Source organism: Barbatula barbatula, assembly GCF_947034865.1.
Source record: "Barbatula barbatula genome assembly, chromosome: 5".
Classification (NCBI taxonomy): Eukaryota; Metazoa; Chordata; class Actinopteri; order Cypriniformes; family Nemacheilidae; genus Barbatula; species Barbatula barbatula.
Genome location: NC_136769.1, coordinates 7,894,641 through 7,905,947, shown reverse-complemented (window position 1 = coordinate 7,905,947; position 11,307 = coordinate 7,894,641). Strand labels below are relative to the sequence as shown.

The 11,307-nt window shown below is 40.5% G+C and overlaps 1 protein-coding gene across 5 annotated transcripts in view; it reads left to right on the top strand.

Moving 5' to 3' along the window:
* Nucleotides 1–5,014: 5,014 nt before the first annotated feature.
* hdac5 (histone deacetylase 5) overlaps nucleotides 5,015–11,307 on the top strand; it is a 57,908-nt gene continuing 51,615 nt past the window's right edge. Inside the window, exon 1 of one of the 5 annotated variants that reach the window (XR_013786731.1) lies at nucleotides 5,015–5,215. The gene's annotated coding sequence lies outside the window, so the exon portion shown is untranslated. The remainder of the gene's footprint in view (nucleotides 5,216–11,307) is intronic. The other 4 variants (XM_079457603.1, XM_079457605.1, XM_079457602.1 and 1 more) reach the window with 4 other exon arrangements.

Sequence of the window (11,307 nt, the reverse complement as noted above, 5' to 3'; positions counted from 1 at the left end):
GCCATGACCCCGCAGGGCCGCTCACACTGAGCAATTGGGGCATGTGTGAAAAGAGAGAGAGAGGGAGATAGAGAGAGAAAGATGCTAAGAAACCGGTAGAGACCGATGCAATGTTTTGATTTGCTTCCAAAGCACGCTGTTTATGCTAACTGCTAGCCCATGATATGGCGACGTGTCGTGTCGCCATGACAACAGCCGGCTCTCCGCACTGCTGCTGGCTTGGCTGTCAGTCTCCAACACCAGCCAAGAGCACAACAGAGAGAGGGAAAGGGATAGTGAGACGACTGCAAACAGGAAACTGCTAAAAATAAAATGCAAAATAGCACATTTACAACAGACTCAACTGGAGATGAAAGAATTACTTCCTTATTTGAATTCCTTTAGTAGTACAACATACTACTAATGGACCGCAATGAGATTTTGGTTGCTTAAATTCATGCTGATTTGGTGTGTACGATATATAACATTTATCCCAGGGCAAAATAAATAAGACAATGCCCACTTCAGATGTGGATGAGGACTTTATTATTTTGATTCTTGTCAATTTAATTTTTTTTTAAACGGGTCCAAAACAACGATCGGTCAAATTATAACCTATATGGATTATATGTGTGCATATTCATTAGTTGTGAATTAGGGTGCAAACGTCAATGTGTTTTATTATAATGAGAGAGGCTGCTGAAAGAAATTGGATCATAAGCGTTGTGAGCACATCTAAGATGCTTATGGCAGGACTGACCGCCGAGGTTTTCATGCTTTTATTTCATGCGCTAATGATGAGTCATAGCTGTTAAGACTGGAGATGGTTCCCAATGGAGACATGAGGTTGATCTCAGCATCATCCTGCAGAGTAGTTTGGCAGATTTTAAACAATTTAAAGCCCCGTTTGACATCCTCCAGGTCATATGGTAATGTTGATGATGACTAAATTGTAGTCATATCTCTGTCAATTCAGTCATACATTCTCGTACATTTTAGAAATCAGAATTTGTTTTAAATATTCCTTTAGATCATTGTAAAAGCATGTTTTAATTCTCAAGGTACAATTCATGTTACCCAATGGACTATGTTATCAGATTCTGACTCAAGGAATTCCATGGGAAGTTACAAGGTTTTATAGACTATAAAACATCTCAGGTCATTGCAAAAGTCTTTCTTTCTATTATCTAATCATTTCACACCTAAAACCTTTTAACCTTTTGCATTGTCAAATCTATTGCCGCTTGCAGAGCGGAATGGTTTCTTTGACATTTCCTCAGTCTTTCTCTTCTTTGTTCATTCTCTTGTTAATCTGTTTTTCTGACTGTTGTACCAGGAAGAGAACAAAAATTCATGCGTTTGTCCCTCCGGTGGTGGAGAGTTTTGGTTTGGATGATTTATTTTTAGCTGCGTTTCTTATCTGTCAACATGTGCACATCGATCGCTCCACACCACCTTCACATGAATGAGCCTTTGACGTAAAAGAGCAAACTATCTGCTGCATGCTGGGAAGAGAGACGGATCGGTTTCCCCCTTTGCCTGAAATTTCAAAAGACTCGCATGCTCTGCTCCATACTCAATGGACAGACACGACTGGGGTCAAAGCCGTTTATGTGCATTAGATATAGTGAATGCATGTATGCAGACGTGCATGAACGTGTGTTTATGTTTAAGGCTAGGCATGCAATGACCTGTGGACTAGAATGAGGCATGCAGGCAGCAGCCAGATGCATCCATGGCAACCTGGTGAGTGTGCAGAGAAGAGTAAACAACCACTATGGATTGTGTGTGTGTGTGAGAGAGAGACTACAGTTATGAGACCACCAAGGAAATGCGTCATTGTTATAAGTGATATGTATGATAATAATGTGCCGGAGAACAAAATACTGAACCACTTAAAAATAATTGTTCAGATGCACCCACCACAAACATAAAGCCGAACCCATCTTTCCACCACCTGGAACAGTCTCTCAAAATGTCAAAGGCATTACAAAGAGTTATTTGAGTGATACGCCACCTGAATGAATAGACTATTAACACAATGCAGGTTGGCGTAGGCTCAATATTTCGAACCTTGAGTAGGATGCAACACCAACGCAAAGATTTCCTCATCCCCATCCATAACTCTTGACTGAATATAGATGAAGAGCAGGGATTCTAAATTGTTGGGCGATTGCATCATAGAAAAGATAAGCAGGGCAAAAACAATGTTGAATGCAAATATTAAATGGCTAGTTCAGCCAAAAAAAAACATAACTCGTAGTCATCCCTAACATGTAGGTTGTGACTTTTTTGGCAGAACATAATATATTTAGTTTTAGATTGGTGAGGAAATGGCTTGGGCTACCAAGATGCCTTAGCAACATAGGGCTGTACGGGAATGGAGCTCTCCCTCCATGTTTTGTGGAGGAATATAAATGCACCAAAACAAGATAAGAGATGACGCTCAAAGAATCCTGTGATCCCTGTGTAAGAGATGCTGCTTCAACAGTAGTGACAGGGAGGAAATGTGGAACCGAACAACAGCAGTAAGAGATGCAAAGGCAGCTCTCAGACATAAGGACATCGTGGGACAAGTCAAACATGTCAGAGGGGGACTTGGTTTGGCATCAACCACACCCACATGGTGAAAAGCGACAACAAAGGAAAAACATCACCTGGTAGTGGAGGAAGTTCGGCATCAAGAGGAAGCAAGTAGATGTGCCAGAGCGGTCTCTCAAGCCCAGCAAGGACATTGGATGAGGTGGGAAGGCATTGAACGGTGCAAATAACTTTGAGTGAACTGTGGCGTATGGAAACGAACAGGCTAAGTTTTATCATAAGAGCTACATATGATGTGCTTGCCCACACCAACAAATATGCATGTTTGGTATGGACAGGATCCAGCCTGCCAACTATGTGCAGCTCCAGCAAATCTCAAACATATTCTTGTGGGTTGTAAGAAGAGCTTGACACAGGGGAGATAAACATGGCGCCACAATCAAGTACTAATGTGCTTGGCTGCAGCAGTAGAGAACAAAAGAGTGGCAGCAAGTGCTATCCCCCAAAACACCCAGACTTACTCACTAAAACGGCAACCCTTTATCCGGGAGAGCAAAAAACACGGGTAAAGCCCTTAACCCCAGATTCAGGTCTGCTGAGTATTGCCAGAGATTGTAAAATGCAAGTTGATTTAAACCACAGACTTACTTTCCCCTTGGAAATCTCAGCAACAAATCTGCGGCCCGACATGGTTCTATGGTCCAGCTCCAGTTGGACAGTCCTCATAGTTGAGGTGACTGTACCTTGGGAACAGGCCATTAATGAAGCATTTGAAATAAAGAATCTCCGGTATGCCAACTTGGCAGTGGAGGCTGAAGTGTGGGGATGGACAGCAAAAGTGTTCCTCGCGGAAGTGGGCTGCAGGGGCTTTGTTTTCAATTCCAATACAAGGCTGCTTAAGGAAGTGGGGATCATAGGACAGGATCAACGGACGGCAGTCAAAGAACTTGCCACTGTTGCTGAGAAAAGCAGCCACTGGCTGTGATTGAAACACAATATGGGCTGCCAAATGACCAAAATGGTGTTGTGTGTTGTAATGTTATGCCACGGGAATGGGGGCACTGAGCATGCATTAACGGTGCCAGTGGGGCTATAACAGCCTTAGCTAACGTGTTGGCGCGTATGGTTGCGTTGATTTTGGTACTGTGTTGTAATGTTGTGCCAAACAGGAACAGAGGCACTGAGAATACATTTCAGTCATTACCTAATGGCTAGAGAGTCGGATTTGTGACCAGAAGACTGCCGGTTCGATTGTTCGAGGCGGATGGACACAGCATGGGCTGCCAGATGACCTTGCAACAGTGCAACACACACTCAGTTCTGATCAACCTGCGGTGGGCTTCCCTTGGCAGAGGGTGTCTTGTGATAAAGTGCCGAAACATCCAATGAGGCTGAGGTGCACAACTGACGATGTGTCGCATTGATTTGGGAAGGATATACAAAGGGCAATATCAGCAGCACCTCACCAAAAGGCATCTTTCACTCATGATAACAGATGTGAAGAAAGTGGGATCACGACTCATGTCTCTCTGATAATGCCAAGGAATGGTAAGTATGTATTTCTAGAATCATCAATCCTCCGAACAAAGAGGATGCCTACACGACGAACCCAGTGAAACCTCAGATCTCCCTTTCCTAAATTCATATTCTTGACTGCTCCCTCTGTCATGCATAAGGCGTGGGAAATGTCCTGTTGGGCAAAATATATATAAGAACGCTTTTATCCAAATAAAACTCGTCCCCATTGACTTTCATTGTGGACACAAAACAACTAAAACATTTCTCGAAATATTTTCTTTGGTGTTCTGCAGAACAAAAATACTAAGAATTATAAATTAACTTAAAAGAGTTATCGATGACAGAATTGCATTCGAGCTATACATTTTATCAGCATGCATTTCTTCAGAATCTAATCAACAATCTTTGATTTGCAAACACATGCATTGCCGGTTGAGCTACAGAAACACTCAATAATCTATATACTGTGTCTATTAATAGTCTTATGGAAAAATGTATAAAATAATAGTCTTATCAAAGTCACAACAGTCTTAAATATTTTATGGTTTTTAAAACTTAATCAAACTCTTCTTTATTTTGATGCAATTTCACCTTAAAAAAGACGGATCATAATCTGAATCTAAATATCTTAAATGTTTGACATTTTATAGATTACAACATATTTAATAGAGAAAATGCAGTGAAAGAAGGACGCACATACACATCCTCCCTCGCCCACGCATCACGCTATTCCGCAACCAACAGAAGGGAGGCGCAGTTCTCCACAAACCCGATAGTTAGTTTCTTTGAAAAAAACCGGCAAGCTGAGGTCGAGCTTACACCAAACCCAGCACACATCATCACAAGTTACAGCTTTCTTCATATCGCCATCTATGACACACACGAGCTGCGCACTGCGGGTTGTAATCCGTCGTGCCTTGCGCCGAGCTACCCACTGGTCTCGTGCTATTTTTAGAACCAACAGCCGCGATCACGTGACATCGCGAGCGCGTCATTAATGTTGTTGTTGGTGGAGAAGCTGCAAATATGGAGGAAAGAGAGTTGAGACAGGAAAATTGGCACTTTTCGTGAAAAGGAGGGAAACGGCCTTGCAAAAGTGTTAAAGTGCGCGACAGGGGCCGAGACAGGACGCAGGGGGACGGCGCGCGCGGCGTTGCGAAAGGACAGCGAGTACCAGGTAAAGTAAAAGACATTTAAATCGTCAGAGAGTGATGCTTTTATTTTCTGACTTATCCATCTTGATCTTGACACCCACCGACAGACAGCGAGCTTAGCCGCAGCACAGCACATTATGACAGCTGATGGATTCTGTTTCGTTTTACACATTGTTTCGCACCGCTTTGGCTTGAACAAATATACAGAGTTTGTGCCATTTAGTGCGAGTTCATGGCGTTACTGCTAACTATCGCCATTTCTTGGGGAAGGGAGGTGAACGTAGACCGGACGGGACGGGATTTCACGAACCTTAGACTCGCCCGTGTCATGTCTGAGCAGTTTGTACAGTAAGATCTCCTAGAACCGTAGTACAGTACTGAAGATGTTCACCAGGACAGGCTCTTCAATCCTGCGCACACACGATCGTATTTTATTAGGAGGATGTAAATCTCGCGATTGCCGTTTTGTTACATTGACACTGCACAAGTACGAGATTAATATCTATCTATCTATCTATCTATCTATCTATCTATCTATCTATCTATCTATCTATCTATCTATCTATCTATCTATCTATCTATCTATCTATCTATCTATCTATCTATCTATCTATCTATCTATCTATCATCTATCATCTATCATCTATCTAATCTATCGCTTGTGTGTACTGTATATGTATGTTAGTATGTATTTAAGTACATCTATCCATTTGTCTCTTGTATATATGCTTTTATGAGTCTGCGTCACATAATTCATATATATCTTTGATATTTACCCACAATAACATTTGCTATAGTAAAGATGTAATGGATTATGATATCAGGTTGAGTGTTCCAAATAGATGTCGTTTGGAGGGAAGCATATGTTGCTCTAAAACCTTTATATACCTTTAAGCATTCACAGAGCCTTACAAAATATGCAAGCTGCCCAAACCGTATGCACTTATGCACCCCAATACCATCAAAGATGCTGGCTTTTGAACTGAACACTGAAAACAAGCTGGAAAGTCTCCCTCCTCTTTAGACCGAAGGACACGGTGTCCCTGATTTCCAACAAGAATGTCAAATTTGGATGCGTCTGAGCATAGAACACTATTCCACTTTGAAATAGTCTATTTTAAATTAGCCTTGGCCCACAGGACACGATGGCGCTTCTGGACCATGTTCACATATGGCTTCTTTTTTGCATGATAGCGCTTTAGTTGGCATCTGCGGATGGCACGGCGGATTGTTTTTACCGACAGTGGTTTCTGGGAGTATGCCTGGGCCCATTTAGTAATGTCATTGACACAATCATGCCGATGAGTGATGCAGTGTCGTCTGAGGGCCCGAAGACCACGGGCATCCAATAAAGGTCTCCGGCCTTGTCCCTTACGCACAGAGATTTCTCCAGTTTCTCTGAATCTTTTGATGATGTTATGCACTGTAGATGATGAGAAGCCTTTGCAATTTGATGTTTCGAGGAACATTGTTTTTCAAGTATTACACAATCTTTTTACGCAGTCTATCACAGATTGGAGACCCTCTTCCCATCTTTACTTCTGAGAGACTCTGCTTCTCTAAGGCATCCCTTTTATAGCTAATCATGTTACTTATATCAATTAACTTAGTCACTAGATGTTTTCCCAGCTGAATCTTTTCAAAACTGCTGTCTTTTTTATCCATTTGTTGCCACCGTCCCCACTGTTTTGAGACCTGTAGCAGGCATTCAATTTTAAATGAGCTAATTTAGTTGATAAAAGTTAAAAATTCCTCAGTTTAAACATGTTATCTATGTTCTATTGTGAATAAAATATTGGCTCATGTGATTTGAAATTCCTTTAGTTTTCATTTGATTCAAATTTAAAAAACATCCCAACTTTTCCGGAATTCGGGTTGTAAAACTGAAGATGTGTGTGAAACATTGTTATCATTTGTGTGAATCAACGATGAAGCCATTATGTCATTGTTGCGTTACGAGTTCAAATGGGTGTACCATTGTATTTACTATTAGTGCCTTTGGTATGTAAGGTTTATTTATGTAACAATGTTGTTGTAGTTATGACAACATGTAACAACATTTATTTCCAAATATTTATATCAAAATACCATCAAAAGAATATAATATTAGACGACCGTCAAAAAAGGAAATTTGCTTTGTTTTTGTTCACGTGTTGTTGCTGAGGCCCCAAGTTATAAGCAAACGTTCAATGCTTTACTATGTTTTTTTATACCCCATATTTCATGACGGCTATTTTAGAAGTGTGTCTAGAGATCGACAGACTGCTTTGAATATCTTTTAGAACTTTTCAAATTAAAAGCATCAAGTCATTTAACGATAAAACATTGCTGCAAAAACGTTGTCATACTTTTGTTTTGAAGGCAAATTCAGTAAAGACGTGATTCTGACGGATCTATTTCAGCTGCGGTCAAAATAATCAAAATAATGCTGCTGCCCCGGGCCAGATATTATTGCTGGCGGGCCAGTTTTGGAAACTGAAGCTTCATAAGTTTGTAATCAGATTTGTGGGGAAGTATATTAATAGTACCCAATGTTAAATTAATTCTTTATAGATTCACCATCTGAAAAAGTGTGTTTCTTTAAAAAAACTGATTTTAACCGGAATCAGTTTAGAGATTGAGACACTTGAGTGTCTGTCTGTGTAGATTTTGAAAGTTATAAATTGGTTATATTCTCAAAGTATTGATTTGTCATCCATATGTTATAATTTGCTATAATTCCAGTTCTTCTATTTTGCATTAAAGGTTGTGAAATCTAGAAATTTTTGGCTAAGTTTTGGAAACCAGGTGTTAGTCACAGTTGTGGTCTTTTAGGAGGAGGATTCGAGTGCCTGTTGAAGGAAATTATTTCCTTATGTTCTCATAAATGCTGTTACAACCTGACAATAATGTGCATTAGATTTATACATTGTCTATGAACAGCATTTACTTCTTGCAACATAAAAAGGTGTTGAGTTATTTTTACTTAAAAAATGTATCGAGCAGTATACAAATGACTTCTTTGACAACATTCCTAACATTAAAGTAATGAATATTTATAAACGGCTATTTATAAACAGCCATTATTCATTTGCATTTTGCTTATATTATTTGCATTGGGTTATAGTAGTCTATTTTTAAACTCTGTGTTTGTGGTTTGCTGTGATTGGTTGTCTCTGGTCTGACAGGTGATTGAGTTTGAGTTTGTAGTACATGTTCAATAATTGTTCTTTCAATGAACTCATATTGTTTGGTTCTCTTTCAGTTTTGTTGAGGTGCAAATAACACGTGACCGAAACATTTAACAAGTGCTTATCATTTTTCCCATCCGACATCTGTAGTTTTACATTTATGCATATATACTGTATATCGTAAAAACTTGTCCGACTTCCTTTTGTCAACTTGTTTTTCACACCCTAATCTTTATGACATGGTTTGTCAGAAAGGAATGCAGAATGTTGGTCTATTTGGAACCCTATATGAAGGGCACATGGAGTTTTGTGTTGAATAGTCACTGGGTGTAGAATGACGGAGAAAATATCCAAACCTCTGCACCACCCACAGCCACGCCAGACACTTCAGTCGCTTAACAATACAACTCTAACCCCTCTGGGCCAGAAGGTGAGTGTGGAATGTAGGAGTGTGGAAATCTGAAGGTATTTTGATGTGTGGAAAACAGATGTTGCCTTGGCTACGCTTCATGGATGACCTGTACCCTTGTAAAACATTATAAGGCTAGCTGCTCTGTTGAGGCGGCCAGAAACTCTCTGCCAGGATCTCAGTAGACTGTTCAGACAGATTCCGTATAGGTTCATTTCAGAAATGTGATCAATCTGCATTGTCTGCGACGCTATGCGTCGATTATTTCATTGCTGTAGATGGGACATGCCCAGAACAGTTTCCTGCTAAGTAAGAGGGGTTTGTTTTAGATGTTTCGAAAAGAAGAGTTTGTGTAATGAAGTGTTGAACACGATAATGATCAAAGGTGAGAAAGCAGACGTATGAGTAATGTAGCCGTGTCTCACTTACAACTTAACAAAGTCACCACAGTTTTTTATGGCTTTTCATCAAGCCTGCACAAGAAGAGACTTTTCCCTGCGAGTGAATGATATGGCTTTGGTTCTGTTGTGGAGCTCCAGTACAAAGCGTCCATGGCCAACCAAGTAGATATACAGTCAAGTTATTTAGAAAGTAGCTTTAGTTAACTTTAGGCCATTTGTATTTATTTGCTCGCTGTCTTGGAAGTTGACATTAAATAATGGGGCTTTCAAACGATTAATTGCGATTAATCGCATTTCGAATAAAAGTTTGTGTTAACATAATATACAGTATCTCACGGAAGTGAGAGTACACCCCTCACATTTGAGTAAATATTTTATTATATCTTTTCACGTGACAAGACTGAAGAAATGACACTTTGCTACAATGTAAAGTAGTGAGTGTACAGCTTATATAACAGTTTAAATTAGCTGTCCCCTCAAATTAACTCAACTCGCAACAAAAGTGAGTTCACCCCTAAGTGAAAATGTCCAAATTGGGCCTAAAGTGTCAATTTTTTGTGTGGCCACCATTATTTTCCAGCACTGCCTTTACCTTTTTGGCATGGAGTTCACAAGAGCTTCACAGGTTGCCACTGGAGTCCTCTTCCACTCCTCCATGACGACATCCGTTTGAGGATGCCCCACAGATGCTCAATAGGGTTTAGGTCTGGAGACATGCTTGGCCAGTCCATCACCTTTACCCTCAGCTTCTATAACAAGGCAGTGGTGTGTTTGGGGTCGTTATCATGTTGGAAAACTGCCCTGTGGCCCAGTCTCCAATCGGAGGGGATCATGTTCTGCTTCAGTATGTCACAGTACATGTTGGCATTCATGGTTCCCTCAATGAACTGTAGCTCCGTAGTGCCTTTGTACTCCTCACCTGGTTGCCGCCACACATGCTTGACATCATCTGAACCAAATAAATTCGGTCTCATCAGACCACAGGTTCCAGTAATCCATGTCCTTAGTCTGCTTGTCTTCAGGAAACTTGTTTGCCGGCTTTCTTGTGCATCATCTTTAGAAGAGGCTTCCTTCTGGGACGACAGCCATGCAGACCAATTTGATGCAGTGTGCGCCGTAGGGTCTGAGCACTGACAGGCTGACCCCCACCCCTTCAACCTCTGCAGCAATGCTGGGAGCACTCGTACGTCTATTTCCCCAAAACAACCTCTGGATATGATGCTGAGCCTGTGCACTCAACTTCTTTGGTCGACCATGGCGAGGGCTGTTCATTGGCAATCTTCTTTCAGCCAAGGCCATCTTTATTTAGAGCAACATTAATTTTTTTCAGATCCTCAGAGAGTACTTTTGTCATGAGGTGCTGTTTTGAACTTCCAGTGACCAGTATAAGAGAGTGAGAGCGATGACACCAAATTTAACCCAATTGACTTGTCCTGAGGTGTGTCAAGCCATGTAAAACTATATTTGAGAAGGGTTCGTCTAAAAATAATTATGACCATTCACAACACCTAAAAGAAATCACAGATGACATAATAAAAATGTAATGCATTGTCTACCCAACTATTTGAAATATGCTTTGACTAATTTCTCACACTTGAACCTAGCCCAGGTTTTCCTTACTGAAAAAGCTAACTCTGCCAGTGTTTTAGTTGCTTTGTGAGATTTCTGTTGCTTTCATTTGGACTGAAGTGTGAAGTTAGTTAAAATGTGATGTAAGATCAACCGTTGGGAATATTTTATTTAGAGTATTTATAATTCTCCCACACACATGCTCTCACACACAGTCTTCCTCTGGTCCCTGTATTTCTTCAGTGTAAGTAGATGATTCTTGGCTGGATTAAGCTGTAGTATGGACCAGACATTGTGCCAACGGTCAATAGTCTAATTAGTCTATACAAGATTAATTGAAATTCTTTAGTCATGCTCTGGATTGTGCTCAACAGAACTGTGCGCATCTGAAATCTGTTTGTTTTGTCACAATGTAGTACACTATTGAGAACACTGGACCACATTTAGCGAACTTTGTATATTTAACTCTTATTTTTTAAACACATTACTCCTGTTTTATGTCAATCTGCACTTTAGCAGGTTAATGTAGAACAGCCATACATAATATTCAGAATGCATGAACAGAA